We start from the raw sequence: 26,633 nt of genomic DNA, 5'->3' as shown, positions 1-26,633 counted from the left end.
GTTACCATTGGTAAAAAGAGAGAAAGGGCCCAACAGGTCGAAGCTGACACAATAGAAAGGCTCGGCAAGTATGTCGATCGGTTAAGAAGCCTGGCTAGCGTCAACTTTTGCAGCGTTGGTACTTCTCGCAAGAAGCAACATAATGTGCGGAACCGTAGAGGCCGGGCCAGGAAAAGCGTTGACAGGCACGGTCGTACGTTCTGGCAACATTAAAGTTGCCAGCTGTTGGTACATCATGTAGTTGCTGAAGTATGGTCGAGCTCAGATGAGTGGGCACTACGAGTAGTAGTTCCTGTCCCACGAGGTGCATATAGCGGCGGTACAAGATGCCATCTATGACGACTAAGATTCGAAGCGAACTGTCTGTAGAGCCAGTATTCCGGTGGTCGATTAGATCTCGTAAGGACACGTCGCGCCGTTGCTCACTTCCTATGTTGCCGAAAGCGGAGAGCGAGGAAATACAGATGGACGCGCAGTCCGTTACATAGGGAAAATCGTTCTGGAAAAAAGGCTGACGTTTTGCCCGCGAGACCAGCCTTCGTCGGAGTAATGCACACAGGCGACAATAGCGTTATGTAAGGCAATTAATGACATAGTGTTGCACTGTTACTGGCTGACAATCTATTGTTAGAAGCACATAGGGAAACAATACGTGCAATAGGACAAGAAAAGGAGAATTCGCGTATGCGCACTTGCACAAGAAAAAAGAGTGAAAGAATGAAGTTGCAATACATGGGTCATCGGCACAAACAATAACGAATCATAGGTTTTATTGTGAGCAGATTATTAATGAACATCGGCGTGTGCACAGCATCCTGTTTTCACTGGTCCCTTTATTTAGGGAGGCAATCGCCGGTCTGATTCCAAGGGCGCACATATCGGCCCCCAGAAATGCATCACGAAGCATGGACAATTGGAATTGATCCCTTTTGCGCACCAGCGAACGCTGGCTGTGGTCGGAAGAACGAGACAGAGCCTAGAATTGATCAAAACCAAAATATAGTCTCAAATACGGCAGAACAAACAACACACAAACACGCACACTCGGCGAAAATCATATACAATACGTCAACAATCATAAGTTACCCAGAACAACTGGTTACACCACACCAGATACACTCAATACAACAGGCTCAAACAACAACACGCACTACAATGCAATCTCATGCATTATAGTAACCAAGACACTTATAGTCTAAAATGTTCGTCAAACATATTCAGTCTAAAGTTCGTGGAAGAAAGCTTGAATGCTTCTCTTCAAGGCAAGACTCACTCAAAGTCCAGCATTGGTTGTCAACCCACCGCGTGCGAGGTTTCTTTTCCAGGAAGCTTTCACGTTGTCAACTGATTGCACTTCAATAACTAAATCCCTTCACCAGTAACACGTCGGTTACTCACATGCTGGGACTGCAAAACACGTCTTGGCCAATGGGTGGTAGACACACATTCTTCTCTTGCTTGTGAGACAAGCTTTTATCTGCAGGTGGAAAACTCTCTTCTTCTCCTGGTGTGACTTCCCCCGCGGCTGGATTATATACTCTAGCTGCTGGGTTCTTGAAATTTCTAGGTGTTTGGTCGGCGCGCCACACAGTTATGGCTGTAGAAAGGGCGAGACCGCTCTCGTAACGTGACGCCACTCTACATCATTTTGCCCCTATCCTTTGAGAGTTTTCCAGCAATCGCCCAGGGATAGATGTGGTGAGGTGGGTCGGTGTAGTAGCGGTGCCTTTGAGGGGGAAAGAAAGCACGCATGTGGCGTCGTTTAATATTTGTTTCTACGTTGCGCCAGCGTCGGTCGTGTCCGATTGGCGCCTGGTATTGTCACCGCTGCTAGAATTCGAAGAGCCGCGCTTTTTTGAGTGCTCATTTTGACACCTGTAATCATTCGACAAGAAAAATAAAATTAAACATGGACCTAATTTATCTGCTTGCAAGAGTAGCAGTAAATGAATAGCGGGGAAGATTGGGAGCAGCTAAATGGGTAGAAGGGAAAGTTTGCCAGTACTTTTTTTCATAGCACAAGTAACAGCTTTAAGGGGGCACTAGTGTTTTAAAACAGCACAAAATTGTAAAGAATGGTGACTGAAAAATTGCTATTTTAAGTACTTATAGTTGAAAGTATGTTTTGAAATATTTTTATATAATGGCAAAATACCATTTATCTTCGTTAAAAGTTTTATATATGAAGTCACAAATTTTTTAAAACTGGAAATGCAATTTTCTTGGCATTGTTACTTTTGTGAAGTGAATCTGCCTTATGGAAGTTTTGACCAAGTTTCTGTGAAGTTATCTGAACAAACTTAGTACCATTCTTTTTCGCAGGACTTCCACTCAACTTTAAGGGAATTATGATTATATGATAAAGGCCAGCTAATTACTGGAAACTCAATTTTTCCTTCCAAAATTAAAAATTATTTCTGATCAAAGAAATAGCCATTTTGTCATCTAGTTTGCTTCAGCATGTGGAAAGAACATTTGAGAGGAAACTTGTAGTTTTGAAAGCTAACTTCTTTATTGCGAGTTACCATACCGCCCGGTAAGAAATTTTTTAATTTAAATGTGGAAACCTGTCATTACTTCTTTTTATAAATAAAAAATTTGAAATATGTTTGCAGATTTGAAATCTCCATTCAATGGTATGCATGCATGGTAATTTTCATGACAGTAGGATAATAAACAAAGAACTTCTTTTAAGACCCTCGTCCCCCCTTCAGTTTATGGATTAAATATGATTTTCAAAGCTCTTTTCATGGTGGGAACGAAAACCAGATTGACGATTGTAGCTTTTATTGAATTAGTGGCCCGGAATTCGCACGTGTTTTGATATTGAAAGGTTGAGAATATTGGCAGCATGACACTTGTGGTTGTTAAATCAGTATCTGAAGGGCGTTTCGCTTTGTCCAGAATACTGTAATTTACAGATGGAACACTCGAACAAATAGATGCGGTTGTGTCAAGCATGAAACTACTTTTAATCTTACAGAAGAAATTGGTAGGAGTGCCTTTAGCGATCTCTGACGTCATATGCGCTCAAATATTGCATCGCAGCTGCTTGCAAGGTCAACAACCGACATTAACGGAAACCCTTAGCCCTCGTCTGGCTCTTCCTTGTTCTGTTTTTTTTGTGCACTCTTAAAAAAGTTATTTTATGTATACATACCAACTCGCCCAGCTTTTATGGAAACTCTTGTTTTAGATGAAGTTAGGATGTCATGCAGATTACGAGACCGTCTGAAGACTATCCGAGGTGGCACAGGAAAGACTACTTCACGAAGAGAGCACTGCGCTAGTATGTTGAAATGTTTTTTAAGAAATGAAGAAACATTTGGAATCGATGCTGAATGTGCTAGTCCCAGACTAATTTGTGCCTGAACTGACGGTTGCTTTTCAGTATGGATTAACTTCTTTCGATTTAGTGCATTGGCTCTTTTAACTGCATCCTCAACAATGCGGGGTAAGTATTCCTACTGCATTAAAGCTTTGTGGAGTTGTCGACACTTTTTATTAAAGTCTGACTGTTGCGAGCAAATTCTCTTGAAGCGGAGTGCCTGACTATAAGGTATACTTGTTTTTCAGTGTTTTATATGCCAACTTTTAAAATGAAGATAGCAGTGCCTGTCAGTAGGTCTCCTGTAAAGTTTAGTGATTAGCTTGTGAGTTGTGGAAACTGTGACGTCATGAAAGTTAACGGTAAAACGAAATTCATGAGAAAACGAAATGGACTGGTGAACAGTGTTGAAATCGGCAATAAAGGATAAAAGTTCAGTTCCTCTATAGGACCAGATAAAAAAAAATGTCATCTATAAACTGCGTATAATAAAGAGGCTTTATTGCCAGATTGGGTGCTTTGCTGCTGACCCGCAGGTCGGGGTATCGTATCCCAACTTCGGCGGCTGCATATTCAATGGAGGCGAAAATACTGTAGGCCCATGTGTTCAGATTTGGGTGCACGTTAAAAAACCCCAGGTGTTCGAAATTTTCGGAGCCCTCCAGTACGGCCTCTCTCATAATTATATGGTGGTTTTGGGACATCAAACCCTTCATATCAATCAATGAATTAATGCACAATTTCTAATAAAGTCATCGTCCAGAACAGACGTAAAGTAACTAGTTAAATTAGGTCCAGTGCAAGTGCCCATTGATGTTCCACTTACTTGAAGATGAGAAATCAGAATTCAAAATTTCTAAGCTGTAAGAATAATTTCAATAATGGAGCTAACGTGTTACTTACAATGGAAGTAACCTCAATTTTTGTGCTTGCATTTCACTTGACAGGAGAATGTCAGTCTGACATGAATGTCACACAATGTTTGAAAAAGAGTCTTTCTGTGGATCCTTCAAAACTGTGTAATGGCTTGACTGTCACGAATCTATCAACATATTAGGCTGCTAATGTTTTCTTCATTTCAGAAACATGATGTACGTGTCACGCTTCTGTCTAGAACAACTAGACACCGTCGAATTTTAAATGAAGACGAGGTATGTGAAATACGCGCTTTTTTACCAGCGCAAATATTTTATCATTAGCTGAAGTGTGCATTTTTTTATGTGTGAGCTTGGTAGTTGGGGTAATGTTGGATGTGTTTTATGTAATTTGCCTAGCGGACATGTGACATTGCATGAGCAGCAGCACAGTGGTGAATTGTGCCCATTTACCGTTGTACGGGCAAATAAGTTTTTTACGTAGAGCAGCCAAACTCTGTGAATAAAAGTGTATGCAACTCTGGAAACATGCTACAATCTTTCATAAAAGTTCTCGTTGCTTAAGCAGCATTTAAGTCTTGTGTCTTAGTTCTACTGACATAGCGATGCTGCATAACACGTCTCCTGAAAGTCTTTCAGAATTTTTCTTTCCAGATGATTGAGATCATGTTGCGAATGCTCATTTCAGCAGAACCTGTTACATGGCCGCAATAGTGATGCATGATTTCTATGATTATTGAAAAAATGGCCTAAAACTTTCGAGTATGAAAGCTTCATGTAAGAACGCTTGCATTTTTACAATAGCATCTTTTGTTCATTTAAGTTTGCTCACATCCAGGGGTGCAACAGCTGCGCCAATTGCGCCAATTCTCCATTTTTGCGCTGAACTATGCCACAACCACGAAATATGCCTAAATTGTGCCAAAATGCCCGACCAGCCTCAAAGTTTTTTTAATTTGTGCTAATTTCAGGGGGAAACGGTGGCCATCTTGGTTATCTGCAGTTTGCAATGTCAATCAATCCAAGTGCGCAAACCCTAACGCTAAACCATGGTGTAAAATATAATCCTGTTAGGTCAGGGCACTCGCAGCTCGTGTTTTACCAGATAAACTAACAAAGCCGTGCACCATCAGTCCGCTGACTGCTGCGGATACATATCGGCGGGACGATGCAACTTGAAGACAAAAAGATTGGCAGATTGGCACAAAACGAGACAAAAAGACTGGCAGGCAGGCAGGCAGGCGGGTGGGCCGGGCGTGCGGGGCAGGGCAGGTCAGGGCAGGGCAGGGCAGGGCTCAAAGTCACCGAAGTTCGCTAAGAAATGCTTCGCATTTAAAATTGTTAGAAAAATTATGTTTACATATGTACAAAGACTGCAACGTACACAGACACACCAAAATTTGTTACAAAAAGATATGTTTACATAAGTTTTACGTCATGGTAAACAAAGAACACACAAATGAAACGTAAAGGTTCGTACCTTCAGGAAACCTCATCTGTAAAACTTTGCCTCTTGTGCCAGAAGATTGCACTACCTAATGGCAGGCGGAGTGGACAATGGGGTACCAACTAGCCCAAACAAGCATCTTGCTAACGCATATATCCTCAAATTAACCTAGAAGTGGTAGTCAGCACCACTGATACCCATGACAGCGAGCAACAAATGGAAAAGTACTAGCTTCGAAAATGTTGAATAAATTGAACTTGTGGCTTATTTGTTTTAAGCTATTGCAGCCAGGCTCTTGCCTTCTTGTGCAAGCAAAGTGCCGCAGGTGGTATGCAGAATGCTGTGACATGCGTTTTTCAGATAGCATAGGTACTGATTATTTTTTGCAATGCTGTTGCAGCTGCTTGCAGCAGCCAGGAAACTTCCAGGTTTGTCCGTGCTGTGAGTTCACTTCAGTCATGCAACAGAATTTCGTCACCAAATTGTGGTTAGTTCACCAAGGTTATTTAAAAAGCTGATCTCTTTTATTTATATTTCCGACATCCCATTATGAATGGTTGAGGGTATAGAAACCCAGACAACTAACCAAATGTTAAACATTTCTTGCCACTACCATCTTGAAAAGTTCAGAAACATTGTTACAAATATTGAACATAAAATATTAGTGCGTTATAGGTTGTGTGAGATGATAAAACCTACTGTAATTTACCTTGTCCTCATGATGCATGAGGTTGAGCTCAGCACGAAAAGGATATTCCATGGTCGTCTATTATGAGGGCAAGTGAAAAGTGTTTATCACATCTTAGGTAAAATAATGTACATACTACCTTGCTCTGTACTTGCTAATCTCATAAGTGCCATTCATGATCTCATGGTGTGGGCAGTCCTTTTGTGTGGTATAGCTTGAATTTTAAATGTGGAGCAATTATTAGTCGCATGACGTCGCGCTTCGGCATCGGCGGTGGTGCTGCCTACACACCCCCTCTGTGAATTATAGCATATCGTGTCTCGTGCCCGCCCAGGAAGACACCTGCAGAACTGCTGCTCGCTCCCCCTCTCTCACCTCGCAAGGCCGACGCAGGCAGCGTCTGCTAGTAAAAAAACTACTGCTCGCGCTGCACAACCGTTGTGCAGGTTGTGCAGTGCGGAGAGTCGCGACACAATTTAGCCACTCACACCCAGACGACCTGCCACGGTGTAACCCGGTGAGAGCGCGCGCACGTGTCGCTGCAGTGCTTTATTTTGGAACGGACAGCTCGAAAAGGCATTGCACAAGTAATGCTGCACTGTGGTTTAGGAAAACAACTTTGTCCAAAGGCTACTCTCACCTACAAAGCACTAAAAAAACGGAAAGAAGCCTGCAAAGTGGCCTGCGTCCATGCACATGGCATTGAAAGTACAGTACTGTGCGGTGATGGCAACTCCCTCATCCTGATTTTTTGGTTGCGTGCTCTGTTTTGTGTTAAAGCTAGTGCAGGCTGACATGCTCCCAGTGATAAGCGAGGATACCACACTGCCCACATCTGTAGTAAAACAAAACAAAACAAACAGAAACAGAGTAAGTGGTAGCTGCATCAATTTTTTTTCTAGCATCGTATGTACGCCCTGTCAGTGGTATGTATGCACAGAGACGTTGCTCGAGCAAACCACCGTGGCAGCATAGCACTTGTATCCCGCTACTATGCTGAGGGCGCGCGATAGGTTACCGACCACGGCAGCCGCACTTCAATGGAGGTGAAATACAAAGAACACACGTGAAGCAAGATATATCTGTGCATTGGAGAACCCCAACAATCACAATTAATCCTGATACCCGCACTACAGCGTGCCTCAAATTGATATCTTTTTTGGCACATGAAAGCCTAGCAATTATCAATGTTGAACAGACACCATTACTTTAAGCACAAGCAAGCGGACAAACAGAAACTGTGCATTAAGCGAAATAAAGGACAAATAAAAATCGAAGACATTTTATAATTCTCTCGCAAGGCATGAATTCTGATGTTACTTAGCCACGGCAGCCACTGAAAAAGAAGCTTACCGCATCGGCTGACTCTTGAAAGCTAAACTTAGAGTAGTCCGCTATCTTGTTCGTAATTAGAATCCTGTCTTCAGCGTAAATTAAGTTAAACAGAGGCATCTCAGCATCGGGTATTCACTGCGATAGTATCTTTTATAACAACTTAGGGGCGTAGGCAAACGTGCCCCCACAGAAATCTTGTGGACAAGGCAGCTGTCCTTTATATGCCTAACTGTTTACAAATAATGTAGACAACCTGCCCATCGTGTCAATCACTTCACGTGCTGGCATCAAATGGAGCTTTTAGTGACAATGGTTAGATGGATGAATATATGAGAAACTTTGTTTGTCCTGAGGTGCACGACTCAACATTCAGCGGTACAGAGAAAAAATTACATATGCTATATGCTGCATAACATTCTCATTTTATTTCCAGCAAAATGCCGTTTAAATTCGATCGCTTGGCTCTGGTTTTTACTGGCAGCCGTCTGCACTTTTGAATAAATATAGCAGACACGTGTCGTTCGGTTAAGAAACCAGCCCAATATTACTATAGACAGGAGAGCGAAAACAGAGCATATTTTGCTCGCCTGACCGCTTGAATGCAATGCTGCCTGCTCTCTTATTGATATGATTAAAAAAGAAAAATTGTAGACGGATACGTCCTCTCTGTTTCTACATATTGTTGTACTTGAATACGCAGCAGTACTGCAAACGCCCTTTGGTTTCGTTAGTGCGATGCCAGCTGCCACTCTCTTCTGCGGCAGCGGCTGAGAAGTGCGCGCTTTGACCGCCAGAGAGGCCGTGGAAGCTCTAGCTCTGGTTCCCTTTATGTAGGCACTGGATAGCACTTTAGGAATTCAATCAAGAGTGTGTTTAATATTGGCTTTCGCTTGACGTTAAAGGCAACACATTTTCTTCATTCAGTAAATAATAATAATGAAGAAGAAATACCAAATAAGCATCCCACACCATACACAATTATGCAATATTCACGCGGTACCCCCACCACTCTGCAACGCGAATACTTGAGTGTCTCCCCCTCCCCGTGGGGAGATGCGGGCGGCATTTTTCGTCTTTATTCTAGCGGTCCATATACCAAAGTTGTCAGTTTTGTTGATAATAAGCGGATGGGGTTTCTTTTCTTGCCAAGTGACTTTTAGATTTTTTCAGGCAGTTGTACTTTTGAATTATTTGTATTGTTGCAGCAAAAATAGCTATTTGAGTGATCATCACGTTCAGCAATAACACATTTGCGATTACTTTGGGTGGTTAAATTTTGATGTCAAACTTTTCTCTAATCAACAAGTAACTTTATTCATGTACTGAAAAATGTGCATTCAAGTAAATGAAGATAACCTTGGAGACAGTGTTAAAGGAGTGCAAAAACAAAAATTTTGCATGCTCTTTTATTTGCAATAAGTAGCTAAGGACCAACTTAACACCACTGGCAAAGTTCTTTGCTCGAGAACGTGACAATTAATTTAGAGATGCTTTTGTCGTGCCAATGCCCAGTTTCGGTTCAGAGAGTGCCAAGTGACGCTTTACTGAGAGTGGTTTTTGTGTAAACATGTGTGGCTACATGAGCACACAAAACTGTGTCAGGGATGCAACAGCTGTGCCAATTTGACGCTATTTCCCAATTTTGCGCCGAGCTGTGCCAAAACCATGAAATTGCCCCACGCTGCGCTAAAATGCCCAACCAGCCTCAAAATTTTTTCAGTTGCGCTAAATTCAGCGAGAAATAGAGGCCACGTTGTTGCCCACCTCCAGTTTGAGTTGTCAATCAATTCAAGTGCAGACCCTAACCTTAAACCACGGTAACCTAACCATGCTAACCTTAATCCCATTAGGTCAGGACACTCGCGAGATGCGATTGACCATATAAATTAACCAAGCCGTGCACCCATCGGTCCGCCTACTGCAACGGATACATATTAGTGGGACAACACAACTTCAAGACAAAAATGCGTTGCTGTAACCACGAATGCTTCGCCGGAAATATGAACTTCCTAGTCAGTAAAAGCAGCTGTGGCATGTCAGTAACTAGAGCTGGGAGTGCATACCGTGTTTTCTGTGTGTGAACAGTCGACTTGCTGAGGATGCTGAGGTTGCCGGCTACCATGTTGGTCGCCATAGCAACGACACGTAAAACATTTTTCTCTCTTGAAGTTGTGTTAGTTGCGTTGTCTCGGCGATAGATATGCGGTGTTGTCGCCGGACCAATGGGCGTGCGCCGCTGCTACTCTATCTGGTAGAACGCGCCTTGCAAACGAGCCGAGATATGCCCTAAACCTAACCCCCATAGTAAAAAAAGGAGGGGGTGGGGATGTAGCAGTGTTCGAAATTTTATTGGCCTTGTTCTAACCTGTGCATAACGCTGCTTAAACCGCCTTCGCCGCAGTACATTGGTGTCCTGCAGAAAAGAGTAATATGATTTGGAAGGGGCTGTTAGCACTTCCCACGGAACAGCAAATTTCGTTCAATTACTCATGTGTGTATACTAGAGCATAATTTTGAGTACTATTATGATCGCTGACGTCTGAAAAAGTTACTGGCAATCATTTGGAGCGGTGTATGACAATTATGCTGCCCTAAAATAACAAAAGGAAACTGCGCTAGTTTTTTTTTTTTTTTGCCATCCCTGTTCCTCAGTTCCACGACAGCTTGGCAGATGGACATTTTAATTCACGGATTCTGTCAAAGGATTTGACAGACACGGCAAGTGCTAATGTGGACATTATCATTGTTTGCTAAGTGGGGTAGATCCAAATACTAGTTTTATTGTTGAAACAGCTATGGTCATGTTAACTCTGCATGACTTAGGTGATGTTGAATTTCTTGAACATACTATTTTATTCTAAATGCAAGCCTTTCTTCCTCGAAATTTTGTCTTTTGTGATAAAAAATAAAGGTTTTATTTTTCATAACCTGCTCTAAATTTGCATTTTACTGCTCTGAAACTAATATTCTGCTCCTCCAAAGATTGCTCCAAATTCTATTTCGGCTTTTGCACTTCTGCCGTGTGCATATGTGAGCAAACATTGACAACTCCTTTCAACAAAAGCACCCTCCCAGACGTAAACATGCGTCTTCCCCCAAATATGCACTGCCGAGCAAAGACATAAGCCTTTGTACCCCCATTCAAGCTTGCACCCTCTTTGTGCTGAAACATCTGTTGACGAAGAGTACTCTTAAAAATCGCGGCAGCCAACAGAAATTTGTGATAAAGGTAACGGCTGCTGTTCTTAAAGCAAATAAAAGATGCGCTTTGCACATGTTGCCATGACATATGCATTGAAGTTCAATATAAAAATGTTGTAGGCTGATATTTCTTAGATGATGCACGTGCATCCACACAAGGTTCCTCGCCTTCAGTGTTTTATGTCGTTATGCCTTTAAAGTGTAAATATGTGCTGTCGTTCATAGCTGTGCATATACATTTTTGCTGTGAAAAAGAATTGAAGAGATCTTTCTCAACTATTCTTCGTATTTGGGTGATAATTTTGTTAAAATAAAAATATGTAAAGAAATTGTGAATACACTCTATTCACGCTTCTTTTTGGTTGCATCGCGAAAGTTGCGTCACTTTTTTACCTTCTTTTGTGATGATTCATTGCTTGATAGCTCGGTATCATCTGGCAACTATATATTGACTAGCATGATCAAATGCTAGATGCATTATGCAAATGGTAGTGCTATATCAAGTGCAACGGAAATACTTTTCACATGTCTCAAGTATATATTTTTATTAGGACTTGTTCAGACTTCAATTTACGCTGTTATACTTTTAAGCGTGCATTAGATAAGGTTGACATTGTTGCCACTCAAATCACTTATTGTAATTGTACGAATTTTTCGTGCTCATAATTGGTTTTCATTGATTTGAGCATTGGGCATGAAAACTGAAACAGGCGACTGCCAAAGAGTAGTGTTGCTTAGCAATGCTTTTCATTCGGCTTCACGCCACCATTCATGGCCAGGTGAGCCCATCGGTAATGACAGCAGTGATTGGCTCAAGGTAGTCATCATGAAGTTCTGCCATTTCAGGGCAGCACTCACGATGCTGCCATAGTCTTGCCGTTAACAGCTCTTGTATTGCTGAGGACATGTTAGTCATAACACAGTACATCATTAGCAGCAGCGTGCAACAGATGATAATTTACAGGCTCCTCATTGCCAACCAGTCTCAGTTTTGTGGTGACATCACGGAAGTAGGGGGGGGGGGTCACCGTGGGGTCAATATTTATTAAATGTAAAATACCTTCCAAGCTATATTCATTGTTGATATTTTGCAGATGATATACGAATATTCATGCATATTGATCCTGCAGGCTATCTTTGCCGCGAAATTTATTTTCAGTGCCTTCTTAATTATTCTTTTGCTCTTGTTTGTATGCTTGTCCTTAGTCTGTGGGCACTTAGTGCCTTTTATAGGGATTCCGTATGGCACATTTTGCATAACTAAATAGATCGTATCTTAGGCTGTACTGTGCTATGTTTAATGCTTTTTATCGCAACAATGTCTATATTGTCTTATGGTTGTGCAAGGGCACAGCGAAAATATGAGTTAATCAGCGAATGCACATTACAGGTAATGGCAAACACTGACGCCCTCATCGGAATGCATGGTGCTGGGTTGACTCATGTGCTCTTTCAACCAGATTGGGCTGTCCTTTTTGAGATATGAGTGCAAAGACAAACTTACTACTCTATCTATGTGTGCGAATAAATTGCAGTGTGGTGCGAATACTTGCTAGAGGTTATTCACACAAGAGTCACGCAAGAATGGAATTTTCACTGATAGATTTAGTGTGTCCGGAGGGGTGCAGCCCGTAAGCACAAGAGCGGCACCAACTAATTGCATCTGGGACTAAATAAAAGGTCGTATTCACACACTCTGCAATGTTCTCCAAAGGTGGCATAACCGGACTGCTTGTATATTGGTGCAGGCTTGCATGCAGCTGCCTTTGAGGAGGAAATGTTGCACACTTCTCAAGTTGCAACCCATTTCAGTGCACTATAGTGCTTCAGTCAAGGTCTATGTCAGCATCTTGTCAGTGTCTTTCGTAGTGAGAGAAAAATCACCACCTTATTCATTACCAAAAAATCGACAAGCATGCAAATAAAATAAATAATGACAATATTTGATCTGAGTGAGAATCGAACCTAGGCTGTCCGCGTGGCAAGCAGCTGTCCTACAACCGAGCCACAGTATTGCTTCAAACTGCTTTGGAAAAAAAAACACTCCATGTCATGTAGTGGAAAGATTCTCCTTAAGGCATGTAGTACCTAATATAGCATGGAAGGAGCGTAAAATCATGCCAAGAGTCAAATATGGCAATGGCAGAGAATGGTAATTTTAAAGGCCTGCCCATTACAAAGCACTCAGACGCAGTTATCATCAGCTGCAAAAGCATCAGTAAGAGAAACAGCTGAAAGTCGGCACTCTTTTCTGTCCTTGTTTATTGCTTCTGTAGCTACGCTGTAACTACTTCTAGGTTGCACTGTTCGTATATTCAGCTGCGTAAGTTCGCGTGCTGCCGTATGGACGCATAGTGGGCCTTTTGCTGATTTGTGTGACGAATAATTATAACCAATTGCGCAACTGTAGTTGCAGTAGGCACTCTTGAATGACATGAAACATCCAATCTTACACACACTATAGTTCGTTTCCTTATGACACCGTTGAGGCATGCACCGAGAAATAAGGCCAGGCCAGCTCAGAAGGCGATATGCACAAGGCCGACTTACGCTGTCACTCTTGATCGCAAAGGTCAAGTGTTCACAAGTTTTTGAAGTCCTGTCAGCATACTGTCTGCACTGCAGCCATTTGTCTTGCATCAGACATTTCTGGCTTTGCAGTTGTGTTTTACGAAAAAAATCATATCAACACAAAGGAGTGGTGTCTTGGGCTGGTTAGTATTGCATTTCGAAAGAAAAAGAAATATGTATTCTTTTTTAGTGTTCAGGGAACATTTCGTAAAGAAGGCAGATAGCACAGAGCACACATCGTGAACTCTGTGATTTCCTATATGTCTTCTTTTTTAAACGTTCTCTGCGTACTAAGAAAGTATATTTCTTCCAAAAACCTCATCACCATGTGATAGGCGCTGAAGGACAGTGATGGAAGGTCAGTATGGAACACCATTGTCCGCCCCGGTGGAACAGTGGCTAAAGTGCTCGGCTGCTTAACCGAAGCTCGCAGGTCCGATACCGGCCGTGGGGGTCGCATTTCGATGGCGGCACAATAGTTGAGACCCGTGTACTCTGCGATGTCTGTACACGTTAAAAAGCACCAAATGGTCAAAATTTCCGGAGCCCTCCAGAAGGCCGTCACTCATAGTCATATAGGCGCATAGTCGTGACGTTGACGAAGGCAACATTTGGCGTGTCAAAGAATTTATTGGGCTGTACTTGTAGCCGGGAAACTGAAGTTCAGATTACAGTGATACACACTGGCACTGATAGTAGTGAACAAAGCATCGGCCCTCAATGAATTCACAAAGAGTGATGCGCATCGGCATTTATGCATGTGCCGTAGAATATCCCAGAGTTATTGCTTGTGGCCTTGTAAGTTCCAATAAGAATCTGTAATGTTCGCGTCTTGCGCGAAATCTGAACAGAATACTCAACTACAGTCCTGAAGCATCTCGAACACCGCAAGCACGGTTTGCGCTGAGCATTACTGACAGCCTTAAGGAGACACAGCAGAAGTGAAATAAGGCACACCTGTGAAAAAAGCTTAAAACAAAATACGGACAGGAATTGCTTGCAAAGAAATCCTAATGTTAAAGCAGGAAAGTACAATGAACTATCAGTGCAAACTAGAAAGTATAACTAATAAAGTACTGTCGTCAGGTCAACTGACACATGTAAAATGGCTTGAGGCGCACGACATGGATGACTTCATGACACACTCAGCGCTGTTGAGAGTTCATAATGCATAATGCCGGCCATGATAACCTCGTAATTAAAAGCGATGAGACGTCAAAGCACTTTACATGGACTGAAGTATCGCCGAAGAAGGTTTTCACCAAGTCCATGTCGGCAGATAGATGTCGACATCCAAACCCAATCACCGGGTTGGTATTTCAAGGAGCATTGTCGAAGGTCCTTTCGATGGCTCTTTGTCATCTGCTGATTCTCAATGCACAAGCGAATGAGTTGACAAGCTTTTTCAGCACAGTGATGTTAGCCAAGTACGTCGAGGTTTTCTTCATAGGCGGCGTTTGGCAGCATGGCATCAAACGTCGGTCCTGGACTCCTTCAGTAGGCTAACTTTAGTGGTGTCATGTGCGTCATTTTCTGCACTGCGATATTGTTTGGTCACGTACGGAAGAATGACATCCCTCATCTTGTATTTGACAACGATGTACTCAGCCAGCATGTCGGCGATAATCTTGTTTAGATGGTCAGTGAGGCCATCGGTCGGTGGCCGGTAGGCAGCGGTCCTCTAGGGACTGGTCTGGCCGTATATCAGGATCCCCTGAGTTAGCTCCGCAGTAAAAGTCGTACCTGTGTTGGTAATGTGAACCTCGGGGGTGCCATGACGCAGGACAATGTGCTTTATGCAGAACTTTGCTGCCACAATGTGGTACGTAGTAGCGCCAACTTTGGAAAACAGAGATCAGAGAAAAGAAATATGAGGGAGGAGAAAGGTCGGGCACTGCCTTTGGCCAGCGCCTTTGTCTTGACGTAGCGGATGAGGTATTCAGTAGCTACGACGATCCATTTATTCCCGGAATTCGACAACGGGAATGGCCCGGTAGGTCCTAGCCGATTTGCTGCTCAATGGGTAGCTCAATGGGATGCAAAAGTCTAGCTAACCTAGTTGGTGGTGTCTCCCGTCGCTGACAGCCTTGGCAGGTTTTGAAATAGTGGGTGGCAACGGCAGTAAGACGTAGCCAATTGTACTTTTTTGTATCTTCGCTAGTGTAGGGGAAAATCCAAGGTGTCCAGCTGTCGGGTCGTCATGCAGAGGATTGAGAACTTGTGGACGTAACGCCAAAGGTACTACAAATAGGTAGTTGGCCCGATGTGGCCAGAAGGTTTGCTTAACGAGGATGCCATTATGGAAGAAAAACGACGTCAGTTCTCGCTTGAGTACCTTGGAACAATGGCAGCCTTGTTCTCGAGGTATCCCACAAGGACCTTGATTTCAGCGTCGGTTGGCCGTCATTCTGCAATGTCGTCAACGCTTAAGGTTCCTAAGAAGCATTTGCCGTCATCGTCCTGAGGCGGTAGGTCAACAAGGGCGCGGGTCAGTAGTAGATGTTAGAGTGCCTTCATCCAGACTGTTGAGGAACGAGAGATGAGACGATGGCAATGGGGCCGTGCTGTAGTCGCAGCTTTATTTAGGGACATGGGCATGGAAGGGGTCGCAGCTGCAGCGTCCAGCCAGGTCAGAAGCTAGGCTGTTGTCTGTTTCTCATGGCTCGTGCATCACGAGTGGTGCATCATGAGCCACACGGCTCTCTTTAACATGGCAGCTGGCCACGATTGACGCTACGCTTCATTCCTTAGCGCTTTGCGCGATTTCCGACGTATAGAAAAGAAAAAGCAGGAGGGACGGACACTATGTACATGAGCGGAAGTCCATGGTGTGTCCGAGGGAAAGACGAGTTGTTACCGTGAAAAATGTTGGGTATCAGAGAGTTCTGGCAGGTGACACTGGGAGCTGCGGATTAGGCGAGGTGCGCATCGAGCAGTTGTTGTAGGCAGTGGATGCAATCTAGCGAGGCCCTTGTGGCAACTGGCATCAGCGGCACCAGCGATCACCACGCAGAGAACGGGTCAGGGCGGATGGTGCAGAGTGTGGTGATGATTCGTGTGGGCAGGCGCCAAAATTGGTGTGTGATCGGAATAGGCGTGAGTTTAGGTGAGAACTCGACGCTTGCTGCATGTGGTGCAAGCGTGAGCATGCAGGCCAATGGTCACCAAAATGCCCTGCCAGAAAAAATGCTTTGCGACGCACACTGTGATTTCCAAAGGGCTGTAGAGGTGGCAGCAGGCGCATTGAACAAAGATGAGCTGGTGGCACTAGCACAAGGTGTGCATGGATGCCACCAACGTTGGCACATCTCTGTCGCGTGCTGAAAAAAAGGCAGCAGACTCGAGTAGCACTGATCAAAACCGCTGCTTCATCGAATGTCGCGTGGGAAGGGCTCATCAGGTTCAAGCTCTTCAGCGTTGTCTCCGGCAATGTTTGGCAGCAAGTCGGGATCTGCAGGAGACTTGGACTCTGCCAGACCTTGTGACGCCACGTATGTTGCTTCGTCACCACCTATGGCAGCTGGCACAGGAGATCTTGGTAGATGGATGGCACGCTGGCCATATGCTTGCGTGACCCATGGGTCATATTCGGGCCTCTCTATTACGGGCATAACTGGAGCATCACCTGCAGTCATTGCCATGCTGGCGGTGGATTTGCTGCTGGTGTGAGAGATGGCAGCTGATTCAGTTAGATTGCTGCCCATGGTGTCAACGAACACTTGAGTGGTGGTGCCGGTTTGGTTGTCGCACACAGAGTCAGTAGCACTCAAGTCGTCATGATCACCGATGTGTCCATACGTGTCGACCGCTTAACCAAAGGCCGATATTTGGATGGCTTATGCTGCGACACGTCAGTGGAGTTGTTTGTCGTAGGAAGGTTGTTGTTGTGGCATAGCGCTGGACAAGATGCGACCAAGGGGAACCGCAAGGAAAGCTTGATCGGCGTAGGTGAAGAAGCGGCTTCCATGTGGTTGGTCCTTTGACAGATGCAGTATTCAGTGCCGCCGAACCATAGAACAGCGTCTCGAAGTTCGTCATATGGGTGGGGGCTCCAGGAAAAATAGGTTAGGCGTCGTTTGATGTCAAGTGGGAGAACATACTTCAGTACCTCAAACATGAATACGTGGAGCCAGATGCTGTTGAGCTCCAAGGCTGCCTCGATCTCTGGGAACCATGACTCGATGCAGGCTGTCCGGAATGGTGGTAGAAGTGAGTCAAAGTGCGGCTGCAAGGCTTGGGCTGGCCACGAAACTCAGTGGAACCGCTGCTGCGCCGGTCGCTTGTCTGTTGATCTGTGGTCACCAAATTGGCGGGGCAGCTGGCCAAGACTGGCACGACGCTACAGGACTTATGAATGGCAGTGATGTCGAATTCCTAAAGTGATGACAACTTTGAAAGGCTTCCCGTAGGCGTAGGGTTGAAACTTGGGTGTAGACCAAATGATGGCAAGGCACTCTTTTTCAGTTGTGCAATACTTGGCTCTTGCCTTTGATAGCAACCGGCTAGCATACGTGATAACACTTTCCAGCCCATCAGTCTTGTGCACAAGGATGGCCCCAAGTCCTACGCTGCTTGCGTCTGTGTCTAGTTCTCTGTTTAGGTGTATTTGTCGAAATGTGCAGTATTATTGGTGTCACCAGGCATCATGTAAGTTCCTGAAATGCTTCGTCTTGGGGTGTTTCCCACTGGAATTCGCTGTTAGTCTTCGTGAGTTGTGCTAGCAGCTTGGTGATAAATTTTTTGACGAAACGCCTGTAATAGGCGCACAGTTCGGGAAATTGGCATACTGTCTTCATGTCGGTGGGCGGCTATGTCAGCGATGGCTGGCAGTCGGTGATGGCGGCTGTTTTCTGCAGGTTGAAACAAACTTCAGACGTGCTAATAATGTGTGCCAGGAAAAAGAGCTGCTCGCACATGAAGCCACGCTTTTCTGACCTCAGGGTGAGTCTGGAGATCTTGGTAGCTTGAAGTACAGCTTGTAGATGCCAGAGGTGCTCATTCAAGCTTGAGGAAAGCATGACACCATGGTCTAAGTACACGAGGCAAATCTCATCCGGTTCATCCGGTGAAAGGGGCACGGGGCATACGTCCGTGCATCTTATCTTTTTCTATGCGAGTTTACGGGTTGATCATCCTCCCGCAGCCATCTTGGATTGCACGGCGCGCCACCTATAGACAAGAGCACGCCTATCTCGCACCCAGGCGTCTTCAGCGCTATACGCTCACTCCCAGAGACGCCATAATTTGTTTGGAACTGCCAAGGCGCGCCTCGCTAGCATGGCATGCACTGGTTCTGGGAGTTTAAAATGTGAAAAAGCGCCTGTTCACGCTGCGCCCGCTTATGAAATGTCATCTGGGTACCACTGCGCTGTCATCGTATGCGGCAAAAATCAGCGGAAGAGGAAGAGATTACTGAGCACTGCCTGTGAAGTTCACAGCGCATCGCAGGAATTATGCCGGTCCTGTGTTTCGTGATTGCACAGATTTTCAAAAAACGAAAAATGCTGAGCTCCGCCGCCTTAGGATATAATCGCAATCAGCAGGAAAAACTACCAGCCCAGTGAAGTGAACGAAAAAGTGTACTTACTGCATTTATTCAAGCGCGACCCCAGCTGTTCCAATTTACAGCGGCGGTTTGCATGCAGTATGTCTGTGGTATGCGGCACAAAACTACTTCCGTGGTGTTTTGCAGGCTGCATGTCAATAATATGATATACGTATTACGACTCACATGTGGATGCTCGCACCGCGCATGCTTACTACAACTATAACGACCTACTATCGCGATGCAAAGAGATGTGAATGGCGAGGAAAGTATGGCTTTCGACTCAGTCGAACTGCCACATGCCTTGACTGTCACTAGGCACTTTTCTACATGTGCTTTTGGTCGGCGTCACCATAGCATTTTAAAGTCTCTTTCTGGCAGGAACTTTTGCACCACCTGTGTTTTCCGAGTGATCGGCAGGACTGGCAATTGATACACATGTGGTGCATAAGTTCGAGCCAGATTCTAGCGCTACGTTGACGCCGGCTTACAGCACAAATTCTGCCTTGTCACAGCCAAGGTATGCAGCAGTTAACGCTTTCCGCTGTTCCCGTTTCTTTCAGTCAGATAATACGTACCTGATGAAGTTGCTTCCTCAGTCTGTATTGCACGTGCTGCAGACATTCTGGACTGCTGAGGAAGGTCTTCTCATTGTTTCACACGAAATCGGCATAAAGTTTCAGCAAAGGAATAGCGTGAAACAGGATTACAACCGGCCTCTGGTTGTGAAGTTTCGCGTTTAATTTGCAGAGCGTCTGCTCGCGTGGCAGTTGAAGGAGTTGCTTTGCTGTGCTTGCAACAGATGGCGGCACGCGCTTTTCAATATGGCAGCAAGGACTGGGCTCGCTGTGTTCTGGCGTATGGCCCGTGGGCACTGCGAATAGTCAGCTCCAGTGTTGTCGAGAGCGGAGACGTTGTGGCCGTCTAATGTTACGTCGAGGTCGCCAGTTCATCGTCGCGCACTGCACTTAGATCATGGCATTGGCTACGTTGTTTTGCTTCGCTGCTTTTACGTCATCGTCAGGTATTCTTCCAGCCGTGGAGTTTCGACTTCATAGCTCTGTCTGGCTTGCGGCGTGTTTAGGCTTTGTCACAACTTTGTTAGTGGTGGTGGAGGGTGTTCAATAGTTCGTCGTACAGAAATCGCACCTGCATCAGTTGCTGCTTTCTGTTCTCTCAATATGGGCTAGGCAATCAGTGCCTAGTTGAACCAGTGCATGTCAAGCAGTGAGGCGACAGGTAGCGGATTGGTGATGGTGAACAGTAAGACAGGATAGAAAGGTGGTCTAGTTGGTTGTTCACAATTGTTCAGCGAACTGGGAGTGTGGGGGAACACACACAAGAAGCAAAGAAACACATTGCACGAGGGCTCACTATCAGTGGGCCTTTCGTAATAATAAATTGCTGTGTGCCTCTTTGCTTTTTGTGTGTGTTCCCTCGCGCTCCCAGTTAGCTGAACGATTATAAATGGCAAGATCCTCAGGGTGTCCACTGCACTTCTGCTGGGTAGTCGGCGGTGTCACGTAATTTTTCAGCCCACTGTGGGCGTGGCGCGTCGATGGCGAAACCACGCATTCCCATCGGGCGGTACTGGCAGTGGCGGTAGCTGTGTCCAGCTTCCCTGCAATGGTCGCAGGGACGTCGATGGTCGGGGCATGCCACGCGCCAGTTTGCACGTAACATATCGTTGGCTGGCGTACGGACGGTAAAGCGTCTGTGGCGGTGGAACTGCGACGATGCGGACTCTTGAAGTTGGCGTGGAGGGGAGCGTAGTGTCTGGCTGCAGCAGCATAGCTCATGGCTTGCTGCTGAGGCTGTCGCGGTTCACAGGAGGCAAGTGAAGGTATTTGTATCTGCGATCTGCAAACGGTATCTGCGATCGAGTCCAATCGAGTTTGTGGTGAGGGCAACAGCTTGTGCAGTTTCTCTTTTACGATTGCTCAGATCGTTTCGCCCAAATAGTCGGAGCAAGGGCATGTATGCAGCTGCGCTGTATGGAGTTAGGTGACAATTGTACTGTCAGATGCGCATTTCTAGCGTGTCCTAAAAAAATCGTCGTTTCCGACACAAATTCTTCGACACTGTTTCATGGATTCCGCCTTAGTCCCGCAAAGAGTTCTCACTTCACTCATAAGGAAATGAACTTTCCTGTCTTTGGGCATGCCTGAATCGGCGTGGTGGATGAGCCTTCTCATTTCCTCTGTGAATAGCGCCATGATTCTATCTGGCAGCTGTACGCGGATTTCAAGCATGGCCTTGGCCCTCTCCTTGTGGACAACTTTGGTGAGTCTTGCAAGGAACTTGATGCAAAAAGTGTGCCATCTTGTTAGGGCTCGCTCTTGGCTTTCGAACCATGTCCTGGCTGCGTCTTCAAGGGCAAAATAGGCATCTCGCAGCATGTCTTCACTGCTGCAGACGTTGGAAGCGGCCACGCGGTCGTACGGTTTGAGCCAGCTTTCCAGATTCTCAAGTGATCAACCATGGAAAGTTGGCAGTTCCCTGGGTGGCCAGAGCAGGATAGCTGCAGGCAGCACAGGATCTGTTGTCGTCCCTGTGGCTAAGGTGAGGGTCGTGATCTGCCGGGTCTTTCGAGGTAGAGACATGAACACTGGCGGTAGACCTTGCTGCATCCGTCTTGCTCGCTGCTCGGAGTTGCAGTCGGTGTCTTCTTTGGCACTTGAGCTGGGTTCTTGGCTGGATAGAGGCATTTGGAACATGAAAGAAGCAGCACCTCCACCAGATGCCACGTACTGGTGACGTCGACAAATGCAGCAGTCGGCGTGTCGAAGGAACGCGTTGAATAAACTGAAAGTCAGATTACAGTGACACACACTGGCACTGATAGAGGCAAACAGTGTCGGCCATCAGTTACAAACGGTGGTGCGTGTCGGCATTTGTATGCATGGGCGGTTGAATATTCCAGTGTTATCACCACCGGCCACTTACGTTCCAGAAAAATCTAATGTTCGCTTTTTACAAAATGAAATTTCTCGAACACTGCAGATGCTGTTTGCGTACAGTTTTTGTATGTGGTAGCCGAATCAAATAGAGCAGAAGTGAAATACGCATGGAAATATCATTGTTTTGGGGCGATGAAACCAAGATATTCCTATTGTTAACACCATTCCACATTGCTCAGGAGCAGGTCATTTCTATCGCACCTGGGTTATGTGGAACCTTGAACCGTGATTTCCTCTGTTAAAAAAACACTGCGAGGTTTCTGCAGCTATTCGTGTCAACTTACTAATTCAATTGTCTTTAGTGTTTGTAGATGGGCAGATGCTTCCGAAAGGCGCTAAATTATTTCTTCGCATTTGCATTACATGGTATCTTCTACCAGATAGTATGAGTTGCTTCAAGTGGCAGAGAAGAGTGTCCAACATGCTGGTTAGATAAAAAACATTTAGCATATCAGGCAAAACATGTTGGTATGGCGGTGACAGTATCAATTTCGAAAATTGAGAGACAATTCGTCATGTGGTGGTGTCTACCACACAAACTAGAATCAAAGCAATAAAAAAGATGCAAAATTAAGAAGCTCTTGTCATTTTTGTAGATATTTCTGTAGGTCTGGTAATTATACATCCATTTCAGTTGTAACGTAAATATGCTCAGATCTTGACTAAGGTCTATTTTGCAGCTACAACTGCGACGATCCTGTGTGCTACAAAGACTTGGCTCGGCTTCGTGGCATCAAGTGCTTCACATGGGAGGACAACACAAAGCTTCAAGCTGAAGATGAAGTAAGGGCATTGATGATTCATAACAGATTACTTCGTACTCAGGGCTGTCCACCGTGGTGTGCTGTTCAAGGGAACCCCTAACAAGTGGTAACGCTGACAAGAATGTGCTTTATTATAAAAAAGAAATGTACTTACATCTGTATTAGGCTTGCATATTTACATTCGAGATGTGTTATCTTGCCATATTCAAGCGGTAGTTGATTATTTAGTACTAAAGGAATTTTATGTTAAAAAGTGGATCATTGGCGTATTAGTGAAGCAGCAAATTGGACTAGTTGAAACATTATCATCACGATCAGTGCACAAAAAGAAAACTCAAGAAAGCGCTTGTGAGGCGCATTTGCTTGTGTTTTTTTGTCCTTTTGTGCACTAATCGTGATGAGGATGGCGTATTGGTGTCAGCTGATAGCCCTTCCAAGGCTGAATGTCCTTCCAAGGCTTCCAAAGCTTCCAAGGCTTCCAAGCCTGATAGCCCTTCCAAGGCTTAACCAGCGCCCGACAGATGGCAGCGCTTCACCGGCGACTTCTCCACTTTGACTGCTGTTCTAGAACACCATACTGTGGCCTCGTCTGCTAGCTGGAGCGTGAGCCATAGCCAGTGCCAACGGCGAGCCCGCAACTCATGAGTGTGTGTAGCGCTGTCAGGCGCAAATGGAATATGCCTTAGTCACTAATAAAGTTTGTTATCTGCCGTGCCCCTGCCGTCGACCTCGCCCCAGCCCAGCACTCACAGTAGTACAGACAGAAAAAGAAGCCCTTTTAATGTTTAAGCCGCTAGTCCCATGTGGAAATGCAAAGCTGTGAGCATAAAATTGAACACATAAAGTTGCTCGTAAAAGCGCTTTTATAAATGACATGTTCCTATTTACAAAGGACTTGGGAGTTTCTATGTTTACACGTCGTGGTTTCAAGGGCACTTATGTTTAAATGTTTCTAATCATCCTCATATAACTAACAACCTTTCTATCTTGTTGTACTTATGGTGTTCATATTTGGCTGCATATGAAAAGTGTGCAGATAAAGTGACAAGGTCCTGTCATGCACTAGCTATAATTTAATGTGAACAGCTTTTTCACTTACCGTATTTACTTGCATAATGAACACACTTTTTTTCTCAAACAATCGAAGCAATGTTGATGGGTGCGTTTATTACGCGGAGTAAATTTTATACAAACATTTTCGGGAGCAGCAAAAAATGCGGTAATGCAAAAAAAAGTTGGGTCGTTTAGCCTTTCGCAATTTACATACGCATGCACGGTTTAGAAACAGCTTCTTTAGTTGTACTTTACTCATCTTCAGTGGTTGATGGCGCTATCTTCTGCAAGCTGTCCCCAGGCCGCCCGCGAATGCCATAAAAACATTTTGCAACTCTTTTCTCGCAGTTGTCACACTGCAACAGTGGTATCTGCTGTGATCTCGAGGGGTGCCCAAAAGTGTGCGCTACTATGCTACGACGCACTTTGCCTACTTCGCGGCAACCTAGCACAACGACCGTGGCAATGCCGTTAACATTGTAGCAAGCACGACGAGGTCGTGGTAGCAAGTAACCAACATTGCGGCAAGCAACCCCCGAAGCATCAAAACAAACTGTCAATAACAAGATTACCGACAAAATACGGTTGCTACCTTGCTGCTACGTGAGAAATGTCTGTACGTGCGGATAACAATGCCTGTATGCGTGGAAGCAAGAATCAGGAGCGCTACCATGTTGTGGAAATCAACACGATCTTTTCTGGACGACAAGCGATTTTTTCTGGTTTTCCGGAAACCTGCCACCTGATAGTGACGAATGAACCTTCCCGACAGCATATCCTGCTGTTGTCGCTTAAAAATTGCGTGCACATGTTTGAGCTTTCAGGGGTGGGGGGAGGAGGGCTGATTTTTTAGAAAAAGGTAGAAAGGTAAGAAAATGGGGTGTGGAGTGAACGATAAATGTCTCTCATGTAAGGACACCTTAACCGATACACTCACGGGGGAAGGAAATCAAGGGACCGTTAGAGTGAAGAAAAAAGAAAGCAGGCTAAAAAAGAAAGGGGGGTGGGGAAGGGACCAACTTCAGTTGGCACGGGAAGTTGGGGGACCTTCACTCACTGTGTGCTTATCAGCTGTGATGTCTCTCCATTGGCACTGCTTGTGAACCCCGCTGTGGCACTCAGATAAGATGAGGAATGTGCTGTGCTCATATGGAAAGAAAGGCAATAGGCATGCAGCAACCGGCGAAGGGTGGAGGAAGCGAGCCAAGGTAGTTGAGGGGGGGTCGGCAAAGTAATAAAAGATGGAAGAGATGCAACGGATGAGCAGGCACCTGGTTAGCGAGACTGCAGCGGATGAATGTAGGGGGTGCATTTATTACGCTGGGGAAAAAATACAAATTTTGATGTCTGAAGTTCTTGGTGTATTTAATATGTGAGTGCGTTCATTATGCGAGTAATTACGATAATTTAATTCTAAGTTGAAGTTTCTTGGCGGTTATTAGAGTCACAACAGGTGGGTATTGCAACCATATTGTGAGGCATGTTCGTCACTGAACACAAATTCTCTTGGTATAAATCTTTCACGTGCTTTGGTGTAAACACATACAACCGTATCACATGTGCCAGTATTCACAAGAACTTATGGGCGATAAACCTTATGCAAAATTGCTGCCATCTGTCAGAGGTTTGACGAAACTATCGATTCGACGTCATGATGAAGGCTTGTGTCTGAACCCTCTAAAAGATATTCATAATGCTTAGTGCTCTAGCAACATGGGGCACGTCTGCCCATTATTGTTGGGCACCGTCGCGGAATCGTGTGCTAGGAGAGGTTGAGTTCCTGTCATTGGCGGAGCTTTAAGATAAAGAAAATACTGATTTTTCTTTGATCATCCAGCGCCAAATGGTCAGTAAAACCTCACCGTATTACCCCAAATCGGTGAGAATGCAATAACGGAGCTTTGTGCATTCAGAACACACCCAAACGAAAGCTGCACATGGCGCATCGTTTCCCACAGTTGCTCTCTAACATTTTCAGCTAAGTAATTACAAAACCATTTATGTTGCCAGGTTTTCGTAGATTCCGCACTATAAATTGTCGTAATCGTGACATTTGAGCAAAATTTAAGCAATGTTTAATTTTATTGACTACCGTGAAATAGAAGTTCCATGCTACATCATTGCACGCATATAATTAAATAGAAAGACACACGATGATGTGTAAAAGCATAAATTACTCTTCTAAATTGTATGGCTGCTAACGAGTACACAGTGTCCAGTCCTTAAGTGGAGGCATAAATAGGCTTCATGCTACTGATAGAGTAGAAATCCACAATGACGAAGTCTTTAAATTTTGTGTGTTAGTTTGCGTGAGTGTTTCCCTTTGTGATCCATTGATACGAGTTCACATGCTCATATAATTATATACTAACATATCATATGTTATTGTATCAGGATGATCACATGTGAGTATGATGTGATCATATGAGTATGCGATCAGTTCTCTGAGTATGCTGCTGTGATGCGCACTTACGAAGGTGGTTAGATGAAGTAGTCAGCGGCAATTATTGAATGTAAGAGGGAAATGTCTCTTTGTCTTTTTTCAATACTTTTGTCATAAAATCGTCTTGATATGGCAAGCGACATCTCTTTTCCCCATTTCCCCGCCCCTCAGTTCAGGGTAGTTAACCAGATTCTACAATGCTAGTTAACCTCCCTGCATGTCTTTCAATTTATTCTCTCCCTCTCTTGATATGGCAAAACGCACACACATGTAACGAAATAGACTTAAACATTTATTTGACCGATTCAAGTTCACTTTATTTCACACGGTAACTGAAGCTCTGTTCCAATTATGAACAGCATTGTGGACAGTCATCACTGACATCTTAGAAGCCAGCATCGAGCACATGCTTTCCAAGAACTG

General features: G+C 44.7%; 2 long non-coding RNA genes across 2 annotated transcripts in view; one reads left to right on the top strand and one right to left on the bottom strand.

Moving 5' to 3' along the window:
* LOC142794024 (uncharacterized) overlaps positions 1 to 6,198 on the top strand; it is a 38,491-nt gene extending 32,293 nt beyond the window's left edge. The window contains exons 2-3 of the long non-coding RNA XR_012892009.1: positions 4,411 to 4,479; positions 6,051 to 6,198. This is a non-coding gene — a long non-coding RNA (uncharacterized LOC142794024). The remainder of the gene's footprint in view (positions 1 to 4,410; positions 4,480 to 6,050) is intronic.
* Positions 754 to 7,812, bottom strand: LOC142794025 (uncharacterized). Its single transcript, XR_012892010.1, has 3 exons — positions 7,692 to 7,812; positions 1,399 to 1,875; positions 754 to 976 (listed from the first exon to the last, which is right to left on the bottom strand). It is a non-coding gene; the product is annotated as an uncharacterized LOC142794025 (long non-coding RNA).
* Between the last annotated feature and the right edge of the window lie 18,821 nt (positions 7,813 to 26,633).

The sequence above is a fragment of the Rhipicephalus microplus genome, unplaced genomic scaffold (assembly GCF_043290135.1).
Source record: "Rhipicephalus microplus isolate Deutch F79 unplaced genomic scaffold, USDA_Rmic scaffold_362, whole genome shotgun sequence".
Taxonomy (NCBI): Eukaryota; Metazoa; Arthropoda; class Arachnida; order Ixodida; family Ixodidae; genus Rhipicephalus; species Rhipicephalus microplus.
The sequence above is the reverse complement of the archived record's forward strand: the minus strand, read 5'-3'. Positions and strand labels throughout refer to the sequence as shown.